The following is a 20,038-nucleotide window of genomic DNA, read 5'->3' on the forward strand; positions in this document are numbered from 1 at the left end:
TTTGTAAATGCATCTATATCTCCACTAATGGTTGAAAGTGTCTGATCCTTTTTCAGCCTGTATACGACTGACTAATTGCTCATATTTTTTTTTGATAAACATATTACTAAGAGGATTAGTCAAGTAAGAATTGACCTTGCATTTCCTTAAATATAGAACATTGGTCATTGCTTCCAGTTTCTTGTACCAATCATCTTTTCCAGGGGCATTCTCAGATTTCCAGTGCTGCAAAAGGTATAAATAGGATACCAAAAATGAGGTGCAATTTTATCAATCTCTGTTTGCTATAAGGCGTATAGTTTCCAAGAAATTGTGTAGTAAAACCATAGGGACTGTTAGATGGATGCTACGTTCACAAGGTACCACAATTTCAGTCTGTTACCATCCAGTAAATTGCCAATATGCACTATATCACTGCCTTCTTTCCCACAGTGCCAACAACTTACGCTTGGACTCCGATTAAATCTATATATTTTCTGTGGTGGGCAGTGTCATCAGTGTGATATCTTAAAAAAGCTATGTTTAATACTAGCCTCATTCGGCAATTCCTTCTGGTGCTCTGGAATTGTGTCCCATTCTTTTTCTGTGTTGTTTGTATCTAATCATTTGTTAGACTTGGCATCCTTGGCGTGGTTTTCCCTGACTTTTTGCCTCTACCTCCTGCTTTTTTGACTGTGTGATGGATTTCGTTTTTGCTGGCTTAGATGCTTTGGGCACTTTGCCACTACTGATCAGTGTCAAAGGGCAAGTGCTCCCTGTGTAAATTGTAACTCTGATTGATTATCCATGATTGGCATATTTGATTTACTGGTAACTCCCTAATAAAGTGCACTGAGTGTTCCATGGCGTGTACATCAAATGCGACTAGTGGACTTCCAGCACTGGTTGTGCCACTCACATGAGTAGCCCTGTAAATGTATCTCAGATCTACCACTGTAGTGTCTGCGTGCGCAGTTTGTAATTCCCATTTTGACCTGGCAAGTGCCCACTTGCCAGGCCCTATCCATCCCTTTTCTTACATATAAGTCACCCCTAGGGTAAGCCCAAGGTACCCCCATTGCAGGGTGCAGTGAATGTTAAATGTAGGACATGTACTGGTGTATTTTACATGTCCTCATAGTGAAATACCGTGGATTTTGTTTTTCACTATTGAAAGACTGTCTGTCCCATAGGATAACATGGGAGCTACACTGAAACATCTTAAAAGTATAAATGTCCGTTGTGACAAGATAGAGAAACTGAGCTCAGAATTGACTAACACATCTTTTAGTAAAGGTGGTTTTTAAATTGTGTGCTTGAAAATGCCACTTTTAGAAAGTAAACACAAGGAGATGATATACGGAGCACTGAAACTTTTCAGACACTCAACCCCAGTAACAGATTTGGGTTTAATCCATCATCATTTTTTAGCTCACTTTGCCACCCCAGTTCAGACATAGCTATATGTAAATCAGTCTTGGCCCTGTGGCTCATGGGAACAGTCCAACCCGAACTGCCAAGCCATGTCTTTCCTGGACCAGAAACAAGCATCCTGGTAGTCTCCAGAGGGATTGCCACCAGAACCAGGATAAACCTATTGCCTGATGCAGTCTGGGGATCCATAGGCCCTTCAATGTTGAAGCCCACCCTATATTTTTTAAATTTTGTTTTAAGCCGGACATTTTTACCAAAAAACATAGAAATATTTGCATCCTTACACCAAGTTCATAATTCGCAAATAATACAATCATAGTACACAGCACAAGGATAAAAAAAAATGCATTTGTACAATAAGAAACACATAAAATTTCAATAGACAACACTCATCTTATAAATAAATCATAAAAAGACAGTTACCCCCTTCTGCCCCATTTAATCAAAATAGCAGCCCCGTATCTTATTACATTTCTTAATACTTACCCTTCGAAGTGCAAATGTGCGTTCACTATTCTTTAGTAGTTTAATCTTGTGCCCCCACTCCAAAACCGAGGAAATCAAGTCAGTTGGCCATTTTTGCAGTAGGAGCGACCTAGCTACTGCCATTGCTATATATAAGAATTTTATCATCGGGTCCACAAAAGACAGATCAGGATCGAATCCGAAAATAACTCATTTATCATTCACTGCCAATTGGATGTTACATTCATATCCCAAATAACTAAATAAATCCACCCAATACTTATGAATTTGGGGACAGCTCAACATGATATGAGACCAATTGGCAAATGAATGATTTGTGCAGCGAAAACATTGAGAGGACTGGTTAGGATATATTTTAGATAAAAAATGGGGAGTGCGATATAATAACCATTTACTAAAAAACAACATCCTACGCCAATTTGCCCCCCCTCAATGTACTGAAATTAAGTTTATTAATAGTTGACCATATATGGTAAGTAATACATTCTTTATTTAGATATATAAAACATATCTTTAAAAGATTCTTTCAGCACATTAACACAATTTTATAGATTAAAAGAATTTAAGAAAAAGGAAAAGTAAAAACAGAGTAAAATTTAGCCTTCTTATCAGTGCTTACTGCAGCGTATCAATTTAGAAATTAGCACTCCCGCATTATGCAGATGAGGTTAAAGTACATGTTTGTCTGCACAGTTGTCCAGTTTTTCTAAAAGACTATACACTTGCTGAATGAATTTGGCCAATTGTATATTTAAATCAGTATTCTCTAAGAACAGAGCAGCAATAGTGGCATGTCTACAAGTCCGAACTCCCAGCCTGATCCATTCTGGCCTGAGAAGGCGTCTGCGTTGGAGAATAAAAAAAGGGCATGTACAAAGCACGTGCAAAAAAGATTCATTTGCTGACCTACACCCTCTGCACGTTTGATCATCCCTTTTTCGACGCCATACAGGGAGATTTTGAAGGAAGCGCCAGTCTCCCAGTCTTAGGGCGATCAGACATCGCTTTAACTGATAAGAAAAAGTAGTCGAAAGGTAGTTAGCCGGGGATAATCGTTTGTAGGAGTTGGCTACTGCCCAAGCATGGCTACGTTTCGCAAAGAGAGCTTTGTCCGTAATCAGGGATTTAAGTCTTATAGCTTTTTTAATTGTGATTTTGAAAGCGGTCTGGCTTGGATTAAGGGCCCAAAGGTCCACAGCAGACATTTGATGGGTGTAGTCATTTAGGAGGCGACCAAATGACCCCCCCGGATTGCTCACACTGATTTTGTTCCAGACCAAGAGATCCAGGGTGCCAGCTTCTGCCTGTCTTAGTTTGTGCATCAGGTTAAGGTATGAGCCAACATTAGAGAATTCGTAGTTAATTAAGCCCAACTCTAGTCTAACCTGAGCTGGCGAGGAGGAACTCGGCAGATAGAGCAATTTCTTGTAGAGTTTGATTGTCAGTTTATTTAAGGAATTGTTCATTGTACCCTTAAAGATATCAATGCCATACGAAAGTGTGGGCCCGATCTTTGCTCTAAGCACATCCAGTAAAGGCAAGAGCGTGGGGCCTGAGAGTCTCCTCGATAGCTTAGCCAGGGATACCCTTGGCGCAGTGGCCTTGGCTGCAATCACAGTGCTCTGTTTGGTGAAACTGCCCCTGGAATCCAAATGGACCCCTAAGTACTTGTACGACTGGGCAATTGAGATGCTTTCTTTATTAATTGTCCAGCCTCCACCGCTATAACGTTTTTTGCCGAACGGAACAACCATCGTTTTTTTCATGTTAATTTCTAACTGGTTGTTGACCGTGTAATGCATTAGGGCATCAAGGAGTCTCTGAAGCCCCACTCTGGTGAGACTGAACAGTGCCAGGTCATCGGCACATAAGAGATTGCTTAATGCCGTGCCTCCTACTTTTGGTGGATGGCTAATCACTTTCTCCAACGTGCTTGATAGATCAGCAATAAATAGATTGAAGAGAAGGGGGGCCAGCACGCATCCCTGTTTGACACCACAATAGGTCCTGATTTTCCGGGAGAGATGTGCGCCAGACCCCAACTTCACTCGAACCCATGTGTTGCAGTACAGCATGATGATGGGATTCAGGATATTGTCTGGGATTCCCCACTCCCTCAGTTTTTGCCACAGTGCAGCCCTAGGCACCCTGTCGAATGCTGCTTTGAAGTCGACAAAGCAGCAGAAAATCGACTTGGAGTTTGTAAGGGCTTTGTCAATGATGGTAGAGATTGCCAGTAAGTTTGTTATTGTTCCTGATTTGGCGATGAACCCTGTCTGATTCAAGGGAATCAGATTTTTGTCCTTTGCCCATTTCCTGAGATCCTCCAAAATGAGGCCTGCAAAGTGCTTTGCCTCTATGTCCAGCAAGGCAATTAATCTGTAGTTGTTCGGGTTGCCTCGTGATCCAGCTTTATAGATGGGATGGATAATGGCACCTCTCCAAGAATCCGGAATGGTTTGATAGCTCATATATGGGATGACATCTCAACGTTTTCGTGATCCGACCATTTTTTAATGGCTTTTAGCTCAAGATCAGCTCCCTTAATTGAAGCTAAATATTTCTTCCAGGCACCCGGTTTCTTATTCGATGCCCTCAGTAGTAATTCATCTAACAACTTACTTTGTTCAATTAAAAGAGAAGCATCAATTTCCATAAGATATTTATACAAAGTGCCATAAGAGTTAGCCAAAATAAAATCATTTGGGACTAATTGTACCATCTCAGCTACCGTGACCCATTTACCATTTTGCAAGAAATCCAACACTCTAGTAAATCCGACCGCCGCCCATTTTGAAGCCAGATGAAGATAATCTCTTACCCCAACCAGAGGAAGGATTTCTTCTAGCAATGTGGCTGAATTGATTGCTGGGATAGAGTACTTTTTGAACAAAGCCTGTCGTTTTTAAAAAAAACCAGGGAAGGCACTTATAACAAACTAGTTTCGTGGATCTAAAAATGCAGGGGTAGCACTAAGCCCACCCTCTCAAGGGGGGTGCTACCAACAGGAAAGGGATCTAGTGGGGCTTTAAGCCTCTACCCTGTCGTCCTGCTGACCTGGCAGGTCACACAAGTCCTACAGAATGAATCTGAGGAATTCTTGATCTAGGCCAGCTGAAGTGGGGGACAAGCCTTGCAAATGTCGTGTATTAACCTAGGTGTCCTGACAGGGGAATTTTGTGAGCCAGCTCCAGAAGAAAGGCCCTGTAGCATTGGGGGACCACAGGGGCTCTTGCTGTTCAATGCCCAGTAGGCTTCAGGCTCACTGTACAGGAGGTATCCTCCCAGTAAATGTGGTGACTAACCAGAGGTATAACCTGCTGCTTGAACTTCAGCCTGTTGCCCATGCCCACAAGCGTTGGGCAGGCACTCCTTTTCTGCCCTACAAAACTCTATCTTGGTGGGTTTGTTATGTGCCCGGATTAGGGCCCTTTTACCCACTATGTACAAATGTCGTATTATATTCATCCATGGGGCTACAGGGCTATCTACATAACCATAATTTTGCTAATCTATATGCACATCGGAAGTCTGCTTTCTAATATAAATAACGAGCATTCCAATATATTAGCAGAGGAGGCACTTTAGCTGATACCGAGGGTCTCTGCATGCTGAGACTTCACCATGCAGCGGTCCAGTACGTGATGAAGACGGGCACCTACATTCTTTCTTACCAGGTAATGGAGTTGGATTGTCCCTTGGGGGATTCTTTGCTTCACACCTACACACACTCTAGGTACTCTAAGAGTAGGGCTTGCATAGTAGGAGTACACCTGATTGCTAGCATTTTTATATGCCTGCAGATATGCACTGTTTTAGTACCATGGTAGAGCTGTATCTACTATTCACTCTTTTGGTGTTTGTAATCTCTTTAATTTGCATCTGTCTACTGATTATCACAGCACATGCATTCTATTCAAGAATAACGTTGGTTCAATGAATATATTGCAAACGTCCTACTGTGTATTCTACGTATACTCTCTGAGAGCAAGTAAGCACGAGTGGCTGAGCGAAAGGTACTCATCTGTTTCAATGTTCCCTGAGGAGTCAGGGTTGTCATGTTCAGTGGTTGCCAAAAACTATTCATTTTCTGGCATGGTTAGGGGTGGGGCTTTGTGAGCTAGCTGTTCTCTAGGCCATCATATCCTGAGGGAGTGCCCGGAACCAGTCTAGACACCTCACCCAAAGTGGTGTCCAACAAACGTGCAAACGCTATGGATTGGTAGGAACAACATGACAGGTTCTCCTTCCACATGCCATCCAGCAGATGAAAAGTTTCAGCACTCCATCCATCATCTCCTTGTGTTTGCTTTGTTCACCCTAATATGACAGGGTATGCCCTGAAGTGGGTCCCTTGCTCACGTTGCCACTGGATTCAAGCTATCCTGGCTGATGAGGACTGTTAGTCCAAAACCGGTCCCAGGATGCTTTTTTCCAGTCCAGGGAAGACATGGCTTGGCAGTTCGGTCTGGACTGTTCCCATGAGGCACAAGGTCAAGACTGATTTGCATATAGCTGTGTCTGAACTGGGGTTGCAAAGTGAGCTAAACAATGATGATGGATTCAACCCAGATCTGTGACTGGGGTGAGTGTTTGAAAGTTTCAGCACTCAGTCCATCATCTCTTTGTGTTTGCTTTGTTCGACCTAAGTTGGCAGGGTATGCTCTGACATGGGTCCCTTGCTCACTTTGCCACTGGATTCAAGCTAGCCTGGCTGATGTGGACTGTTAGTCTGAAAACGGTCCCAGGATGCTTGTTTCCGGTCCAGGGAAGACATGGCTTGGCAGTTCGGTCTGGACTGTTTCCATGAGGCACAGGGTCAAGACTGATTTGCATATTTATTTATTTATTTATTTTTGGGTTTTATAGAGCGCACGGCTACCCCCGAGGGGGTGTCCCGGCGCTAACAACTAACGAGCCCAAGAAAGAAAGTGTGAAAACAGAGATTTAAGAGGAAAACAACCAAGTCTTAAGTTTGCGGCGAAAGATGGGTTCAGTGGGGACAAATCTTAGATCCAAGGGGAGGTTGTTCCAAAGTCTGGCGGCTGATACTCCAAATGCTCTACCGCCCACTCTGGAAAGACGGAAGCGTGGGACAACCAGGAGACGTAGACTATTGGATCGTAAGGATCTAACGGATTGTGATAAAACAAGCCGTTTTTTCAAATAGCCTGGGCCGAGGTTGTTCAAGGCTCGAAAAGCAAGTATCAGAATCTTAAAATGGATACGTCGTGCGATAGGAAGCCAGTGCAATTTTTTGCGATAAGATGCTACAGATTGACGATATGGAATATTTCCAATCAGTCTTGCCGCGGCATTCTGCACGATCTGCAGACGTTCAATCTGGTACAAAGGAGCACCCGCGTAGAGACTGTTGGCATAGTCCAAGTGAGACGTGATTAATGCCTGGACCACAGTTCTACGAGCATTTAGCGGAAGGTACGGAAGAATCTTTTTAATCATACACAATTTCGCAAAGCATGCAGAGGTTGTTTTGTTAATGTGGGGAGTGCAGGAGAGGGTGTTATCAAACTGGAAACCCAGATTGCGAACTGTGAGAGCTGGAATAGGGGGGGGGTCAAGAACCGTTGGCCACCACAGGCTAGAGGGAATAGTCGTTTTCTGATTAAAAAACATTACCTCCGTCTTGTCAGTATTAAGCCTGAGATGGTTGGTGGTCATCCAGTTACATATGTTATTCAGACACTGGCGGAAGTTGGCAAAGGAGGTGTCAGAGTGATCCCTAAAAGAAAACACCAGCTGAGTATCATCAGCATAGGAGATCACTCTGACTTCCCAGGATTCTACCACTTTGGCCAGTGGAGCAAGGTACACATTAAATAACAGAGGGCTCAAGGCCGAGCCCTGGGGGACACCACAGAGAAGGGGTTTCCCAGCAGATTTAAAAGGCCTTAGAAAAACCCTCTGAGAACGATCTTTCAAAAAAGAGCTGATCCAGGTCAACACTGTACCTCCTATACCCACCTGGCTCAAGCGATCCAATAAAATCGCATGGGAAACCGTATCAAAGGCGGCGGATAGGTCGAGGAGGACCAACATAGCCTCCTCGCCCCTATCCACACACTCTCTGATAGTCTCGGAGGCCTCCAGGAGAGCCGTCTCCGTACTGAAGCCAGTTCTAAATCCCGACTGAGAATCGTGTAGGAGCATATTAGTCTCCAAAAATTCTGCCAATTGCAGATGAACTGCTTTCTCCAAGATCTTAGCTGAATAAGGGAGAAGGGAAATGGGGTGATAGTTAGTAAATTGGCCAGGGTCTGAGTTCGCCTTTTTCAGGATAGGGACTAGCATAGCCTCCTTCCAGATAGAGGGGAACTGGCCTAAGCCAAGAGAACAGTTCCAAATGGAAAGGAGAGGTTCAATCAGTATAGGGGCTAAATTACCCATCATTTTAGCCGGGATCAGGTCGAGAGGGGAGCCGGATTTACATTGGGTAATTAATCTCTGAGAGGACTCATCTCTTTAAAGGACTCAAGGGAGGGAATATCCCCGTCTATCTCACTAGGGGCCGGTAAAGTTCCCTCCACGGGGAAGGAAGATCTGATGGTCACGATCTTCTCCTGAAAGTAGTCAGACAGACCATTACATAATGCCTGGCTAGCCGGGATCTGGGGAGATAAAGCGGCTGGATTCGAAAAGTCCTTCACAATTTTAAAAAGGGATTTGGAAGAATTCTTAGATTTCTCAATTTGAAGAGAAAAAAAATCTCTCATTGTCGACCGTTTTAAGGACAGAAATTTTCTTAAAGCGACTTTATAAATAGATTTGGCCTCTGAATCATAGTCTTTCCGCCATTGACGTTCAAGTTTTTTACAGCGGCTCTTCTCCTCCCGAAGAATCGAAGAAAACCAGGGAGCCGAAGGACGAGATCTAGCGGAAGTGATAGGTTGGAGGGGCGCGATAGAATCTATGGCACGCAGCAAAGTTGAATTAAGCTTAGACACCCTTTCATCAATATTACAGGACAAGGGTTCAGCACAATAGAGGAATAAGGGACTCAAAGTGGCGCAAGTAACTTTGTGCCATTTTCTCCCGTACTCCTTATTAAGTGCAATAGGTGGAGGTGCCAAGGTAAGGGTAAGATCAAAAGGAAGGAGGTAATGATCCGACCAGGTAAGAGGAAGGGGTGGATGAAGCATGATATCCAGGTGCCTTGAGAAAATTAAATCCAGAGTATGGCCTGCTGTGTGCGTTGGGCCCTGAACTAGTTGATATAAATTCAGACCCTTCATAGTATCCAAAAACTGGGTGGCCTGCGTACATAGTGGACCATATACCTGTGTCTGAACTGGGGTGGCCAAGTGAGCTAAAGAATGATGATGGATTCAACCCAGATCTGTAACTGGGGGTGAGTGTTTGAAAAGTTTCAGCACTCCGCCCATCATCTCCTTGTGTTTGCTTTGTTCGCCCTAGGTTGGCTGGGTATCCCCAGACCTGGGTCCCTTGCAATCTTTGCCACTGAATTCAAGCTGGTCTGGCTGATGAGGACTGTTAGTTTGAAACCGGTCCCAGGAAGCTTGTATTCGGTCCAGGGAAGACATGGTTTGGCAGTTCGGTCTAGACTGTTCCTGTGAGGCACAGGGTCAAGAATGATTTGCATATAGCTGGGTCTGAACTGGGGTGGCACAGCGAGCTAAAGAATGATGATGGATTCAACCCAGATCTGTGACTGGGGGTGAGTGTTTGAAAAGTTTCAGCACTCCATCCATCATCTCCTTGTGTTTGCTTTGTTCGCCCTAAGTTGGCAGTGTATGCCCAGACGTGGGTCCCTTGCTCACTTTGCCACTGGATTCAAGCTAGCCTGGCTGATGAGGACTGTTAGTCCGAGACCGGTGTAGTGTAGTTCCTATATTCCCAATAGGCTCTGCGCATTGGAATAATATATCCTATAGATGTGACACAGGACTGAGGTCAGTATGTCTCTATAAAATACACTAAACTTAATTGTGAGTGCCAGCTAGCTCAGAGGTCACTAGAAACTTTCTCGAATACACAAGAAGGGATTAGTTTCTGACAACAGCATAAACATGACAACTTTGTTTCCATAGGACTGGAACAAATATCTTCAGAGTCGTGGAAACAATAGATAACTATTTTACTCAGTCAATCGTGCATGCTTCGTTTCTACAGAGTTGCAGAGAAATAGTGAGACGGGCGTTTTTGATGAAAAGGGTTCATTGAACAGTCTTCTTTCTCATGCAAGAGAGGTGAACTGCTACAACCGTTAGACAGAATGCAAAGTATAATGCGTACAGGAAGAATAGTATTATAAAATAATTCTGTAATAGCATTGTCTAGTGTTATGACATATATACATACATACATAAATAACACAGGCTAAAATACTCAACTGGTGCTTCTAAAATACGCCTACCCCAATGTACCTAACCTAAGTCTAGTACGAGGGAAGAAGTAAGTATGGTCTTTTGTATAGGTTTAGTTTTTGCCAAGAACTGCCAAAGGTTTCTCTAGGTTCTAATCAGCTCCATACCTTAGAAGGAATGAGGTTGGTATCTCTGTCTCGGACTCGATTTCCTAACACCCCGCAAGGGGAGTCAGAAACACTGGAGCTGGATTCTCGGCAGAGGAGGACAGCTTCTTGTCAGTGGGTCAGCTGGAGAGTTGGCTTCCTTCGGCACTTGCTGTAGCGAGCTGCACCTGGCAAGTCGGCGGTCGAACTGCACCAAACCACACCGTGCTTTGCCATAGCAAGTGAAGGTATATTTATACCTTGAAGGTATTTAGGAATGCCATCTTTGACGTAAAGTCGGGCATATGAACGTCATGGATGAACCCCTAAGGAATAGTTGTTCATGCATAATAATGAGTTTCTTGGAGAAATCAATATACAGGCTAGGGGGAAGTCTCTTCTGCTTAAGAGTCTGGTTTTCCAAGAAATCGTTGTGACGTTGATGAACGGATGGAAGTAGCCATGCCTATATTTGGGTAGCATGGGCTATGCATAAATAAGAGCTTGATTTCTATGCCTATGTAAGGGCAACGCGAATTGTACCTATATAAGGGCATGAATCGGGAAAATTCATTCGGAATCTAAAGTTCTAAACACGTTAAACATATCTAAACATGATGTGTTAATACCCACCCAAAACTACATAAAAAAGCATTCGTACTGGCTGTACACATAAAAGATGCATTGGGTGCTGCACGCATTAAAGCAATAGTTCATTCGAAGCATATATGTTGACATTTGAATGCTAACTGAATGAATCTTGAAAAATATACATTTATGAAATGGCTCGTAAATACAGAAATAGAAGGGTGGAAACCATTTCATTTCACATTATATAAAACTGTTTGTGTATGTGGACAAGGTAAAATATTGTCTCTGGAATTTTTTGGTATCTGTTCTCTATGAATAGTTCTACTTTAAGCAGATTACTTTGTGCAAAAAAAAGGAACAATACAAATTTAGAAAAAATAATTAATCATAGAAAAAAGAGTCCCAAAGTTAGAACTTTGTTTGAAATATGAAGGTCGAATTCAACGTCTCTCAGAACACTGTGTGCCAGATCAAAAGTCAATGTTAGTGGTTGGAGAAAACATCAAACCTTCTAAGTCCGTAAAAATAAGTATCTACCATTGTATGTGAAAGTTGGATTACCTCGTTTAAAAGATTAACCACACATAGATGTGAAGCATCGCCGTCAGCATTGGTCCCATTAGCAATGTTCGTAATGGATGATACCTGTGCGCCTGTTTCCTCTCGTACCTCACCGTCAGCATTTTGCGTCTGTGAGATCTCAATGAATGCCGTCATCAGAATTTGTAGCCCCTGGGGACAACACAGTGCATGGGCCGTTACTGGTTCAAGCAAAGTATCCACATCTGTAGGCATAACTGATGGGAGTGTGAGACATGTGTCTAACATGCATTCTTCTCCGCATAGCATGCAGCTTAGAACAGGTAAGATGCAACCTTGCCAGATTCGTCTGAATGACAGAAACCATGTGGTATTTAATTCTCGTAGACGAGGTAGTCCCAAAATTTGAACAATGCGCTCACAACACTTCACCACCAGTAGAGTTGTCCCCATGGAGAACTGGGTGTCGCTGGTGAATTGGCTTGCCATATCGCAGCAACAGGAGCAAAAATAGAATCCCTGCAGCGAGTCCCAAAATGAGAGGCAGTCTGCCAAACACTGAGTGCACGAAGTTTGGAAATATTCCCAGAACTGCTTCAAAAGGTGCTAACAGTCCAGAAAATACGATCTTAAATACATGTACAATACGGCTCGTATTAGACATGTTTAAGATACGACTTAACATTTATGAGAAATGTACAGGGCAGTTTGTAGTTAGGAGGGCATGTATCTTGGCAGAAGTCCTTGCAACTTGTAGATCATAGGTTTCTTTGGCCGAGGTCAGTGGCACAGTTTTTTGCAAAAGAATGGCTTTCCTTCTGCTTAAAGTATCAATTTGTATATAAGAGATGTTCAGTGAAGGCCATAAAGGCGACTCCCTGTCTGTCTTTGCTTTAGGAAATAATACTTGCTTACAGCAAGTGACACTGGCTGACACAGTTACTAGATAAGGTATACCTGGCAACATGCCACAGCAGCTGTGATCGTTCAACATGAGGTAACTTCCATTAGAAAGTTGTCCAAAAATTGGATCAAACACCACGGCTGGTGAACCTTGCAGGTGGCAGGATAAGTTGGTAGAGGAACCGTCGCAGGCTCAGTGTAAATTTATACCCTGACAAAGGAGAGAATCGCTTAGAGTGTTTTCACAATTTTTACCACTAAGAAACACTTCCCATACCCCACTCCAACACCTGTGTGTGTACGGTAATTCCCAGGATGTCTTGATGTATTCTTTACCCAACCTTTCATATGTGCCTGCTGGTATATGTTTTAGGCAATACTGAAAATGGAAAATTATAACAGGCAGAGTGATTGTTCCGTGTATTATCCATTCAGTAGCTGGCTTTTCAGTGACTGTAAATGGCAATCTTTCCAGTTTTTCAATGCTCTGCACCATATAATATGCTCCCCTCTGTCCCAATTTTCTCTGTTTATCAGTGAGATTGAATTCTGAAAACAGTGACATAGTATTGTTTAAACACCAAGGCACATAGCCTGAACGAAGGTTTTGCCACGTCCAGCCTAATAGCATGATAGAACGTAATTGCGACAGACCATGTTGCAACATGACCAAGTCCTGTTCCATGATGTCTATGGCAGACTATTCTGTCCAATGAATATATCATGGATGACAGAGTCGTTAACCCATTGTCAACTACAGAGAGAGTTTTCTCTAAGTTAATACGATCAATTTCTCGTATTCGTTCTGCAGTCTCTGCTTGCGTAATCTTCCATGCTTCATTATAAGCAGCATAGATACCGGCATATATAAAACGTTTATGACGCGGTGTTCTTGGCCCTAGCAAGAATTCCCTAAGATCAGCGCCATCTTTAAGTAAAGATAAGTGCTGCTTTACATCCTTGAGTGTAGATCTATGTAACCATTCAAGGCACAGTTTCCCTACACTGTATTCCTGGATGCTGTCTTTGAACATATCTTTGGTCTGGCCTAGTGAATTTGAAACCCTCGGTTTTGTTCAGGAATCTTTCTTGACAGTTGTTTGTGTCTGTGGGCCAGATCAACCATTTTTTCCAATCTGAATCTGTTCTGTTGTGAAGCAAAATAGTATGTACTTCGACCTCCCTCTCTGAAGTGTCTTCACTATCAGGTGTAGGTTAGGTATGGATAGATTGTTCAGGTCCTTTATCTTGGCTAATCCAAGACAAGACGTCTGTTGGACAGTGTCATTCAAAAACATAATTTGTTCAGGTATTATACAGGCTCAAAATAAGGCTTCTAAACCCTGCACTTGCAAATCTTTCGTACCCCAGACAGTTTTCATCTCAATGTTGTCTTTCTAAAAGTCGAAACCTAGTCCAGACAGTTTAGCATAAAAGTCTGCAGAATAAATCTGTTTTGTATTTGTTAACCCTTTAGGTGCTGCCGTCGGCCAACGGTCGTCACGGGCACTACCTCCCCAGTGCTGCGTGCGACCGCTGGACGTCCAGTTCAGCACTGGATAATGGACAGCGCAGCACTGGGGAGGTTTGTTTACTAGCTCCTAAGGTGTTAACATTGTTTTCCGTCCTGTTTTGTTTACATTTTTAAAGTAAAATGATTCTGGATTGGATAAATTGAACCCTGAAAAGTATGGAAACTTGTTGGCGAAAGTTTTCGAGCTACCCGTTGGAGGAGTAGGACAATGTTCCCATTGATTATACATTTATACATTTCTAGTATTTGCAGATTTGTGCAAGAAATGATGACTATAATGATTATAACAATACATTTGTTTATAGTCTGATGAACCTTCTAACTATTCATTATTTGTGAACACTGCAGACATTTCTAAGTCTTACATCATGTTATTAAACGTCTCGAAGTCCCAATCATCAGAAAAGGTACTAGATGAAATAAAGTCACTTAATGAAATCTTGAGTTAGTGTGGAATCTTCAACAGCTCCGACAGGCCAAAAATATCAAATTCAGTTCTGTCCCAAGTTATACCGCCAGGTATAGGAACAGTTCTGATGTTCTCTAACGACAAGTCTCTTTGTTCACAATGTGATGATTTGTGGGGTGTGAGGAGTAAGTTGATGTTCTTACTTGCTGTGTCCATTTTGACATATCTTCCATTTATCAGCATTCCCAAAGTTATTACCAGAGTCAACCAAATTAGAAGAAAAAGCAGACTTAGCACAATTCAAAACTCAATCCATGGTGAAACAAGATATGTCTTTTCCAGGTGATGGAAAAGTTCTGTTGTTTGTTCTTTGAAAGTTCTTTTTACTGGCGTTGTTTCAGGTTCACAGGGATCCTCGGAAAACTTATTAAAGTTAATGAAATAGCCAGAGGCAGTTCTGTCAATTGTAGGGATTGCATCAGGATTCGTTGAAATCGCTGGAACCGCATGATCACTTGTTATTTCTTGGTAGACAGGTGTTTCTTGACAAACTGTTATTTGGGTATCAAGAGGTACAAGTTCCATTGTTTTGTTGCATATTCCTTCATTTCGCAGTGTAGATTCCTCAAAGGTGATGAGTCTCTCAGTTTGAACCTCTTGGATAGTAGCCAGATTAGGGCATCTGCTACTTGGTCGGAGTCCACTTGGCCTCCTGCTTGATGTGGTTTAACCAGGTTGATGGACTCAAACCTGTTCTCTTTTTTCCAGCAAGGGACACCAGTAATACTGTTCTTGATCCGTGGATTGCTAGGACAGGTTGTCTGTAAGAAGGCCCAAATTCCTTCTTGTCCGCGATCTTCTCTCTGACTAGATCCCCAAGCTTAGGAATCCAGACAGGCCTTGCTGGGACGGTTGTTTTTTCTTCAGTGGTGGTTGGCTTCAGGAACACGTTGCTTTGTTTCGTTCTTATTTCATTTAAGTCCTGTAAAACAGCCAAACGGTCTTTGATATCAAATGGTTTTTCGTCTACCACTGAAGTCTGAAAATTGTGGTCCGCTACTAACATTCTGGTCCCAAAAAGGACTTCATATGGAGTGATACCCCCTAGAGAACTTCTTGGCAGATTGTTAAGACTACGTTGGACACTTATTAGATGTTTAACCCACCCATCACCCGAACATAATACCCTAGCTGTTATAGATTGCTTTATGTCCTGGTTTTTTCTCTCCACAACCGAATTTCCCTCACGATCGAATGGACTAGAGTACTGCAATGCAATGCCCAAACTGACCATGGCCTCCTTGTAAGCTCGAGAGCTAAATGCAGGACCCTGGTCAGAATGTAGCGTGCCGGCTGTGTATGTGCCGATAAAGACTTGCAAATCTTTTAAAACAGTTTGAACGTCAGCCGAGCGCTAAGGCCACATCCAAATGAACCTTGAGCACGAATCCACTGCGACCATGATATATTTGTAGTTACATCCCTCTGTAGGGGACCGCAGTGGTCCAGGTAAATCCAAGCTAATGGTTTATCTGAAATCAACAGGGGTGTCTGCGCAGGACGTTTCACAGTGAAGACTTTCATCTTTTGGCATATTTCACATTCCAAAACATAGTTTTTGGTTTGTTTCTTCATGCGCGGCCACCAGTATCTCTGTTTTAATAATGACACTGTGGCGGAAACACCTGCATGTGCAGTTAAGATTAGTCCTAATCAATGTTACATGTTTGGAATTACCCTATCCCCCACTCCAGGGATTCGAGCAAACGGAACATTGTTTGCATCAGTTATATACGAGTATTTGAGTGGAAACCCTTTTGGTACAGTTTTACCACTGTCTTTGCTTGAGGCATTGACAGCTAGCAATATTTCGCTGTCTATTTTCATTTTTGAACGAGTGATTGCAGCTACGGAAGCCGTTTGCACAGCTGCCTTTGCGGCTTCATCAGCCAATGAATTCTCTTCAACGTGAACGCCATCACGTTGATGACTCAGCGTATGTATCACGTGAGTGTTTTGTAGTCCTTGTCTTAACTGAACAACTTGTTCCCAAAGCAGTTTATGCTTGATTGTGCCACCTTTTAGCGTCTTTGTAGCAGTTTTGAAGCCAGTTTTGCAAGTATTCATTGTAAGATTGAACACAATAATACGAATCGCTCACTATGAGTGTGGGGAATTCGCAATCTGTATTTTCAAGTGCCAACTTGAATGCTTGTAGTTCAGCTCGCTGAGCTGTACATTCTCCTAGAGTTTGAGTTTTAGTGACCATTGGTCGGAATTTGCCATTGCACCAGCGACCTTTAACGATTGTGCAAGCTGCACTAAATGCTTGTTTACCCCCCGTAGCGAGTTGAGCTGATACATATAAATTATACATTCGTACTGAGCCAGAGGCAGAATTTCAGTAGGCAGAGGACATTTTTGTTTGTATTGTAGAAATGCTTGTGTCTTCAAATATCTGTCAAAAACGTATTCAACGTTTGTTGCAGCAAGAGAATTAACCCATTGTATCCATCGCGGATGTAAAGATTTAGCATTCGGAATGCTCGCTTTTGTCACTGCCTCTAAGGCAGGTACAGGTGTAACGACCATAATGTGCTTACCCTGTGTGAGGGCTCTCTCTTTTGCTACTGCAGTTTGTACTGCTGTTAGAATTTTTTCTGTTGAAGTGAATTTTATCTCTGCTTGTGTGTACAAATGTGATTTGTAAGCTATTGGTACTTTTTTACCTTTGTTACAAGTTAAGTACATGAATCCACATTGTCCTGGAATGATTCAGATCACTAAGTTGCGTACGTTAACGTTTGTTTGCAAATGGTTAGTTGCTAACATGTCTGTTTGCAGTGAACGCAAAATATCTGTGTGTTTTTGTGTCCAATTTACTGTTTAAAATCAGGTTTGATTAGTTCATAGAGACGTTTAACCCTTTCTGCGTAGTTTAGTATGTAAGTTCTTCCAAAATTCAGGAAACCTAGAATCGACTGTACGTTTTTCAGCATTTTTGGAGGTTGGAGCAGCGCACATTTCTCTAGAAAGTTGGCTGCCAGGCTTTTGCCTTCACTTGATAATTTGTATCCTAAGAACAGGACGTTTAAAGGGGCAATTCTTGATTTTTTGGAAATTGAATTTGTAACCCTCAAATGCGAATCCAAGTATAATGGTATTCACCCTGTTCAAGTGCCTATCCAAGTCATCATCCATCAGATAGATGTCATCTACATATGATAATGCTTCATCATCATAGGTTTGTAGTAACTCTGTTACTCTCCCTGAGAATAACCCAGGACTATTCTTGAACCCCTGAGGGAGACGACAGAACTGACGCTGTGTCCCCATAATTGAGAAAGCGGTCAAATACCTACTTTCTGGCGCAATGTTTTGACAGAAGAAACCATTAGAAATATCTAATGTGGTTTTATATTTTTTACGCTCAATGTTATTCATTAGTACTGCACTGTGTGCATTTTGCACTGCAAATGTTTTACAACAAGAATTTAGATGTCTGTGATCCAAAACTAGACGATATGTATTTACTGGTTTGGAGACAGGAAACAAAGAATTGTTCATTGAGGAGCTGCATGTTTCAATTACCCCCTGGTATTCAAGTTGATCTTAGATCTACCTGGCTGTTTTTTAGTTTCTTGCTTAACTGGGTACTGCCTTTGCACAGTTGGTTGATTTTTTAGTTGGATTTTATGGTGAGATGAGTCCTCATCCCATCCTACATGATTTTTGTATAATGCTGGAGCCTGGGCAACTGCTCATTTTCTAGCATAAGTATATTTTAAATGAATAGGAATGTGATCAGAGAAGGCTGGCCTAATGATTTCTTCATCATTTAGGCATCTTGTTCAGCTAGGAGAATGTCATAACCCTTAGAGAGTTTCTCCCAAAAGAGTGCTCTTATCTTTCTTAGTATGTCTCCATCCATCTGGAGTGTTATTTCATATAACTTATGTGGAGAACTAACACTGGTATCTGCAGTTTCAACTTAAATAAATTCATTCAAGTCCACTGTCTCCAGATGATCCTTCAAATTCTTGTGAGCTATTGTGACTTCTGCTGCGCTGTCCAGCATTGTCTGAGCCCATTCCCCGTTCTTGAGTTGTGTCCTCAAGATCCCCGGCATGTCTGATTTTTAGACCTGCTTCCTTCTTTTTGGTAAATTGAGATTTCTTGTTTTTCTGAACGTGTTGATCGTTTTTGGACTTCACGCGTTCTTCTTTGTTTTCTAACCATCTTCTTCTTTCTGTGATAAAGTCTGAAAGGTACGAGGGGAACGTGTATCAGTATCTTGATATCTATCAGGTTTTCTCAAATTATCCATACTCCTGAGGTTATACCTCCTTTCAGAGGGCTCCTTTTGAGGATACCTACCTCTGGATTGATAATGCTTCTCTTTAAAAGTTTGTTTGCTAATCTCCCACTTCTTTTTAGAAGGAGTAGGAGTGTTTTTAGAAAAGACCTTTTCAGGTCTTTCAGACAGATGGGGTTTCACTGGTTTACCACCCAGACTGTCTCTGCCTAATTCTTCATAGGATTTTTCAGTTATTCTGGCTAGTTCTTGTGGTTACTCAGTTACATCAAATTTCCATTATTTCTGGCGGATCGCCACAGATGCTGCTTCACCTTTAATATTAGCTAATATTATTGCAGAGACCTGTTTGAAATCTTTCAGTAGTTTCATACCTAAATTTAAAGCAGGCTCTGCCCCGTATTAATTTTGAATCTGTTTAAGGACATCAGGTATTACCGTCATAGACGGAACACCATGTGTTTTAGTGTAGATTGCAGCAAAGACTGTACCCCAAGTGTTGCAGTCCTCCAGATGTGGTGTGATCCCCATTGGTAAACAGATTGTTAAAATTCTGTGTTTCTCATGTGGATTAGTATTAGGAAATACTGCTTCGATTTGAGGAATTTTTTGAGCTATCCAGAATGGAATTTGTTCCCGTTTTGCAGGTAACAGGACTGAGTGTAAAGTCTGTGGTGTAATTTTTAGTGTATTCCCCTGGTGAGAGCTTTGTTGTAGAATAACTATGATATGCTGGTCTGTGAGACTCTGCATGACCTATTGAACCAATTGTCTGTATATTTTGATTAACTCTTTTAATTGAGCTAATAATTCATCATTTGACATCTCTTCGATATCAGGATGAGGTGTGTAACCGGCTAAAATCGGCCATGTTGCTCCTGGTCTACCTAGTGGACCGAGCCCGGTAATGTGATTTAAATGTTTTAGGGTGCCTTTAAACCAGAGCTCATGCTCCTGGTATGTTAGTGGAATTTCAATATCCTCTAAAGGAATGTATTCCATAGGTGGTTCATCTTCTTTGTAGAAGTGAAACACAAGTGTTATTGGATTTGCTTCAGGGATGGCTATCCATGAATAGAATACCTCTGTCTGGTGATATTCATGTGCCTCTATCACAAAAACTGCCCTACCACCTCTCGATGATAGGCCCTGTTTTATACATTTTATAGTGATGGCTTTCCTTAAATTTAGAGGAAAGCTTATAGCATCCTTGTCAGTTTCATCAAAACCTGTAATGTTAAAAGCTGGTACGGCATGTCCGCCTGCAGCTCCAACGGTTTTGTTGTTGTTATAACCGGTAGGGGACATTTTTGTTTAATGAAAACTGCAGAGCAAGTTTCAAGGAAATAAAGATAA

General features: G+C 42.1%; 1 protein-coding gene across 1 annotated transcript in view; it reads left to right on the plus strand.

Moving 5' to 3' along the window:
• The window catches only part of LOC144771874 (cilium assembly protein DZIP1-like), a 1,571,028-nt gene that overhangs the window by 356,986 nt on the left and 1,194,004 nt on the right, over positions 1-20,038 (plus strand). The gene's annotated exons all lie outside the window — the stretch shown is intronic.

Source organism: Lissotriton helveticus, chromosome 8, assembly GCF_964261635.1.
Source record: "Lissotriton helveticus chromosome 8, aLisHel1.1, whole genome shotgun sequence".
Classification (NCBI taxonomy): Eukaryota; Metazoa; Chordata; class Amphibia; order Caudata; family Salamandridae; genus Lissotriton; species Lissotriton helveticus.